Source organism: Misgurnus anguillicaudatus, chromosome 20 (genome assembly GCF_027580225.2).
Source record: "Misgurnus anguillicaudatus chromosome 20, ASM2758022v2, whole genome shotgun sequence".
Classification (NCBI taxonomy): Eukaryota; Metazoa; Chordata; class Actinopteri; order Cypriniformes; family Cobitidae; genus Misgurnus; species Misgurnus anguillicaudatus.
The window spans coordinates 12799693-12807189 of NC_073356.2; the positions used below are offsets into that span (position 1 = coordinate 12799693).

The following is a 7497-nucleotide window of genomic DNA, read 5'->3' on the forward strand; positions in this document are numbered from 1 at the left end:
TCAGTTTTTCGAAGCAGTTCGAAACACCACACACGCTGGCGACCCCTGCTGGTCAAAATAGTGTAAAAGCAGATATGCCCAAACATTTTACACTTTTTTTAACAAAATAATAGCAAGATTTGTATTAAAATATGTTAAAAAAATTATTTAACTTAATTAAGACATAGTTAAAAGTCTATTATGTGTTTCTAGTTTTATTTAGGGCAAACAAATCATAAAAACTAACTACCCTTTTAATTATGCACATTTTTGTCAATAAATCTGTCTATAAACAAAAAGTAGACAAAATGGCAGTGTTATTAGTCAGAAGGATAAATGTTTTATGAACGTTCATAATAAAACTGAACATATTAGACACTGGTCATGTGATCAACTCCCCCTAGTGGTGAACCATCGGATTTTCGAAACGTTTCAAAACAGTTATGACGTAAATGAAGCCTCGTTTGCTAAAATCACGTGACATGGGCCAATTTGAAACAAGCTCCGAACCACTGATTCGAAACAAAAGATTCGTAAATGTTTCGAAGCCTCATGAAGCAGTGCTTCGAAAACAACCATCACTACCAGTGACTACTCAAAGCAACGCGATCTCATTTATTTCAATGGAAGCTTGCAGACTTCTAGTGACACGAGCGAAAGTGACCACACTGTAAAATGTAATAGCTGAGCTTACTAAAAAGATTAAGTAAACTTAACTTATTTAATTAAGTTTGTTAACCTTACTTAGTTTAACTAAGTAATCCCAACTTTTTTCTATGCAAACTCAAGTCAACTTGATTAAACTTAACAGATTAATTTAGCTCAACTTAAAATTTCAAGTATTTTCAAAAAGGATGACTGCACAGTAGGTGGCAGTAATGCTCCCAAGGAGTAAGTGGTGGCTTAACTGAGTGGTTAACTGAAGAAGACGACAACAGCACATGGTCAGATGAGAGCATGAGGAGGTAAGTTTGTGCTTATATATCATTTTTATTTTTTATTTGCTACGTTTTTATCGCAACATTACAATCACAGTTTGTAAACAGTAATATTTTGTCGGTAATAATAAAACTGATGCATGCTATTTGATCACAATTGAATTAGCAACTCAACAACTGCTAATCATGTATGTTTAAAGATAAACATTTTCGTTCAACAGACATAAGTAACTAATATGCAGAGGTAGATTGAGTAAAAATGTAATTATAGAAAAAGTTATAGTTAAAGTTAGGCCTTATAGTAATAACTGCTTGAGTAAAAGTAAAAGTATGCAATGGAAAAACTGCTTAAGTAGTGAGTTTATAATTCGTGTTGGTGTGGTTTATAATAATAAACTACATGAAAATGCTTAGAACTGCTTATAAAAGGTAAAATAGCACATTTAAAGTAGGTGCTTTCAAAATTATTACTCAAGTCAATGTAAAGCAGTAAGCATGTTTCTACCCACCTCTGCAGAAAAAACATTAATAATTTCATACCTTAAAATGCCAAGTTATGTTAAATAAGAGATGTGCTGTATAAAAAGTTTTAAGTTTATAGAGTGAATGCTAAAAATGTTGTTTTTACAATTGCTTTTTAGTATCTATCAATCAATATACTATGTTAATTGTATATTATTATTATTTAGCAGGAGCTTGTTTCTTTGAAGAGAGCGCATACCCATCATGGAAAGTCAGGTAATTAACACACATTTTATTTAGGGCATGTCAAAACTTTTTAAATCTTGATATGTTGTTTCTTTTGTTATCCTTCTTTCATATAGTATAACGTTACTGTGGAGTACAACCAAGTCGCAAGCAAAAACTTCAAGCAAGAATTGTTCTCATCCCTTGCTAAACACGGTTTTAGAAGATTTTGAATGAAAGAAAAGTTTAAAAGCTCTCTTGAGTATCTAATAGTAAGTATTTTTGTTTGTTTGTTTAAATAGTTTAAGTCCATTTGCTAACTTTTATGTAATCTGTTCTCACTGTTGATCTCAATGTTTTATGTATTATTCGTCAGAACATCACTGATGTCACTGCTCGGTGGACGGTAGTTCTCTGTGTTCTTGCTATCCTTCTTGCGGAAGACACTACAGACTTCCTGAAAACAAACATGGTTAGTATTCTTCTGGTTTAATCAATATGAGATCTCCTAATTTTTGTGTTAGCATTTAATTAGCATTATTAAAGAAATAATGTGTAAATAGAAGATAATTAAAGGCACCAAGGCACATCCTTTTGTCCCACAATTCTATGCGTGAGCATGCTCAGGATTGGTCGAGCCTGGTTGAGTTCGATAAAATAAAATGGTGGGCAAGAAAGCAAATGAGCACACATTTAGTGTAAATAAAGTAATATTTTCAGTTTTGGTTGCATTTCTAGCGAGAAATTTGTATTGTAGTTTTGAACTCTTTCCCCGCCATTAAGTTATTCCGTCAATTAAGAGAATCAATAACTTCTGATAAATGCTGTGAATAAATGAAAACATAATTTATTTGCCAGGTAAAGGTTTTATGCCAATTACATAACCAATTCAAAAATTATAAAGAAAGCAAAAAATCAAATATTTAAAGATCAATCTGAGATGTATACCTGACAGTAGCGAAATACATCAACATGACACTATGGGTTTTGGTTTATCGCATTATGAGTGAACAAAGCTTAATAGAGGTGTTAACAGTGTGTAAACCTTTTTGAGCTGTCCACTTTCGACTACATTGAGATGTATTCAAAACAGATTAGAACCGCTTAAACACGCTGTAACCCGTATGCTGGAAATAATTTTGACAGGTACAGTTTAATAATACACAAAATTAAATCAAATGTCTTTAATAACATATGATGTTATAGTTACAAATGATTAAACCAAATAGTGTGTTTGTGACATTTGAACGTCTTGTCTTAAAACTGAAAATAAACAGGTATTCCTGTATTTGTTAAAAATAAGCTAATAAAATAGTTCAAATAAATATTTAATGTTGCTTACCTTGAGTAAAATAGCCACATAATAAGTGGGATAATGCACAGACAGCAGGTTGTTATCATGAAATAAGCCCCTTCAGTTTGATACAAGACCCTCTGCTTGACACAGAGTCCTAATCACACTGTTGGGGATTATTTCTGCAAAAACAACCTGCTGCCTATACAATATACCTTACCTATAGAAGAGTTTTCTAACAAGATATATTAATTAAATATGTTCCAAGGATGTTTTTGCACCACCAGGAAAGAAGCTTCTGCTGAAAGGTCCAAATTATTATTGGCAATTCCAACCGAAGCACTGTTACAAGTGTCACTTCAAAAACTACAGTTGTGTTCAAAATTATTCAACCCCAACTGAAATTGATTGTTTTGGCCGGTTTGACATTGATTTTGATCATTCAGTCATCCTGCTTACAATTACATCAAAGAGGCATGTGTAGGTCAGACAAATATAACATAACATTTATAATGAAATAACCACAAATGTCTTTTCTGTGATCACATCATTTTCAGTTTTATTCAACCCCCAAGTGACATTCAATCTTAGTACTTAGTACAACATCCTTTTACAGTTAAAACAGCTTTTAAACGTGAAGCATAGCTTGACACAAGTGTCTTGCAGCGATCTACGGGTATCTTCGCCCATTCATCATAGGCAAAAGCCTCCAGTTCAGTCACATTCTTAGGCTTGCGCACTGCAACTGCTTTCTTTAAGTCCCACCAGAGGTTCTCAATCGGATTTAAGTCTGGTGACTGCGATGGCCACTTCAAAATGTTCCAGCCTTTTTTCTGCAACCATGCTCTAGTGGATTTGGAGGTATGCTTGGGATCATTGTCCTGTTGAAAGGTCCAACGTCTTCCAAGCCTCAGGTTTGTGACGGACTGCAACACATTGTCATCCAATATCTCCTGGTACTGAAGAAAATTCATGGTACCTTGCACACGCTGAAGTTTCCCTGTACCTGCAGAAGCAAAACAGCCCCAAAGCATGATTGACCCCCCACCATGCTTCACAGTAGGCAAGGTGTTCTTTTCTTCATAGGCCTTGTTCTTCCTCCTCCAAACATAGCGTTGATCCATGGGCCCAAACAGTTCTAATTTTCCACAGAACACTATCCCAAAACTTCTGTGGTTTGTCCACATGACTTTTGGCATACTGCAGTCGACTCTTCTTATTCTTTGGAGACAGCAAGGGGGTGCGCCTGGGAGTTCTGGCATGGAGGCCTTCAGTACGCAGGGTGCGCCGTATTGTCTGAGCAGAAACTTCAGTACCCACATCTGACAAATCTTTTCTCAGTTCCTCAGCAGTCACACGGGGACTTTTTTCCACTCTACGCTTCAGATAGCGCACAGCAGTCGCAGTTAGCATCTTTTTTCTGCCACGACAAGGAAGCGTTTCAACAGTGCCCTTTGCCTTGAATTTGCGAATGATGCTTCCTATGGTGTCTCTTGGTATGTTTAACATCTTTGCAATCTTCTTATAGCCATTGCCCTTCCTGTGAAGATTAATCACCTCTTCTCTTGTCTTCCTGGACCATTCTTTTGACTTCACCATATTTGTAACCACACCAGTAAATGTTTAGAAGGAGTTGAGTATCACAGTCATTTTAAAGCTGCCTAATTGGTGCTTATTAGGCTTTATTGTTGTTCCCTGACATCCACAGGTGTTTTCAATACCTGATTGAAAACACTTCAATGAACCTCTGTTCTTCAGAGTGGTAGTTCTTTAAGGGGTTGAATAATTGTGTCAATGAAGAATTCACAAAAGAAACATTTACTACTATATTACAAAACCAATTGATGTCATTTTAGTTGCATATGGTTCTTTAAGAAGTCCTTGTAGGATTTCATTCTGAATACAATTACAAATGTACACTAAATTCCCTAAAACCCTTAACAGCATTGGGGGTTGAATAATTTTGAACACAACTGTAGTAACATCACCTTGAACAGTTTACATTTTTAAATGACACATCCACTTTGCATTTGTATTATGAGAATGTATATTAATATTGCGTTTCTATCTTATTAGGACTGTGATGGTGACCCACCTCAACTATCAATAGGAATTCTCAGTCTGGTGCCGGAGGACAGACACATTTCTCCACATGGTTTACAGCAATTATTTGGTAGGGTGTCACAGCCATGGATGGACTTGAGAAAGTATCACATGCCATGTGTTTAGTTTTTGGACTGATCGTTGTTTTAAATATGGAGTACCTCTGCACAGTTTTTCTTTCCCTGGGGCACAAATCACTAAAGTCAAAACTGCCATCACTACAAAACATACTAATGTGAAGTAGTGTGTTTTGTGTGAAACAAGTTTGTGTTACTGTAGATCTGTTGCATTTTGGGGTTTTTATTTTTCGTCAACCTGGATACAAGTTCCAGAAAAACTCAACTTTAATTGCTGCAAAACTTTGATGTTTTAGTTAAGATGTATTTTGCGTGTTTCTGATGGCAGAAACAAGACTGTTACTGTAGGTCTGTTGATGCAATTTGTGATTTTTTTATCAGTCACATGCCAACCTGGATACAAAACCAAAACTGCAGTCACTAAAAAAACTTGTTTTGAATTGGTTTGTCGAGGTGTGTTCATTGTGTTTGTAATAACAGAAACAAGACTGTCTTAGGTCTATTGTTGCATTTTGGGTATCCAGATTGGTGTGTGTGTGTGTGTGTGTGTGTGTGTGTGTGTGTGTGTGTGTGTGTGTGTGTGTGCGTGCGACAAAAATGTTTTACTTTGTACACTGTTAACATGTTTAAAATAAATGTTTTAACCTCATTTTGTTGCTTTTTGGCTTTACTCATTTTTGTTAGTTCAGCTTACTTACAAATGTAAGGCAATCAGTTTCCTTATATTTACAAGTAAAGTGAACAACAAAAAGAAGTTATCTCAACTAATGGTTTTAAGTAAAGAGTACTTAACTTTACTTGATTAATAAGTTTAGTCTACTTGTACTGTTAAGTTTTGACAACTTAAAATCAATACTCTACCTTACTTGATGAATAAGTTTAGGCTACAAATAATATAAAGTTTTGCCAACTTAAAAGCAATACACTAACTTACTTAAAATTATGAGGCAATCAGTTTCCTCACTTTTTTAAGTAAACTCAACTTATTACATTTTACAGTGCATTGGCGACCAGGTGAGTGCATCTAGCGACACGACAAAGTTAGGAAATGTTTATGCAAATGATGAGCGATTTTCAGGAGTGACTACCAATAGGAGCAAAGCAGTGGAGTTCACGTCATCCTTCTCTCATCAGTTACTGGAGTGGACGGTACTCATACGCCTCATTGAAAGAAACAGGTGACACACATGAAAATTGTTGGTGGTCTGAACAATGGCATAATGGGTGGTTCACATTTCATGTCTAAAACATGACCTTGACACATTCCTCTTTTCCAATGCATTTTTAACGCAGCATTCTCTAAAGTTGAAGTATTTTCAAATCGCTGCAAAAAAAGTGTGTCTGCGAGTCGCTCTATTTGAGCCCGCTTGTCGCACATCTACATTCAAAATAACTTATTTGCGCATGCAAAGAATGCAAAATGTGAACTGCTCCCAACACCCCATTTAGACCGCCAGCGACTAGCAGTAGCAGAGCAACGCATTTTCATTTATTTCAATGGAAGCGACTACCAATAGGAGGAAAGCACTGGAGTTCAGGGCCCGGTTGCATAAAGCACCTTAAGTTTTTCCCTTAAGTATGACACTTAAGGGGAAAATTCCCCTTACCTAGAATAATGTAAGGTTGTTGCATAAAGTATTATCCCTCAAATGGTTCTCTTAGATAAGAGTAATCGTTAAGTGTTTCACGACAGCGACCCAGGTTTGCAGTTAGAAAATAATATTGTTGCCATGAAGACGCAACAGAAAAAACGTAAGGTTTTTTCTGCAACCCCCTTAAGTGTAAGGGAAACATAAGAGTGAACTTAAGAAAAGTACACTTTGGTGCTTATGCAACCGGGCCCTGGTCATCCTTCTCTCATCAGTTACTGGAGTGGACAGTGCTCATTTGTTTATGACAACCAGATTTAGAAGCGCATAATTGAAAGACACAGGTGACACACAGCGACAAAGTTGCTGGTTGTCTGAAGCTTTCATCCTTTCCAACGTGTTTACGACACGGCATTCTGAAAAGTTGAAGTATTTTCAACTCGTAGGGGCGCCAATGCGCCTAGCAGCCATATCACCCTCTAGCCCAAGACAGCTTGCCCACTGAAGCTAAGCAGGGCTGAGCCTGGTCAGTACTTGGATGGGAGACCACCTGGGAAAACCAGGTTGCGGCTGGTAGAGGTGTTAGTGAGACCAGCAGGGGTTGCTCACCCTGTCGTCTGTGTGGGTCCTTACACCCCAGTATAGTGACGGGGAGACTAAACTGTCAAAAAAGCACCGTCCTTCGGATGAGACATTAAACCGAGGTCCTGATCTCTGTGGTCGTTAAAAATCCCAGGATGTCCTTCGAAAAAGAGTAGGAGTGTGCCCCGGTATCCCGGCCAAACTTACCCGTTTGCCTACTAATCATCCCCTCATACTAATTGGCTATA

At 36.9% G+C, this 7497-nt stretch overlaps 2 protein-coding genes and 1 long non-coding RNA gene across 3 annotated transcripts in view; all 3 read left to right on the forward strand.

Annotated features, from left to right (window-relative positions):
* polr1h (RNA polymerase I subunit H) overlaps positions 1-7497 on the forward strand; it is a 44922-nt gene that overhangs the window by 12100 nt on the left and 25325 nt on the right. The window lies entirely within an intron of this gene.
* gtf2h4 (general transcription factor IIH, polypeptide 4) overlaps positions 1-7497 on the forward strand; it is a 57123-nt gene that overhangs the window by 12098 nt on the left and 37528 nt on the right. The window lies entirely within an intron of this gene.
* Positions 641-5786, forward strand: LOC141351422 (uncharacterized). The gene is made up of 5 exons (XR_012359679.1): positions 641-944; positions 1607-1655; positions 1742-1876; positions 1981-2076; positions 4975-5786. It is a non-coding gene; the product is annotated as an uncharacterized lncRNA (long non-coding RNA).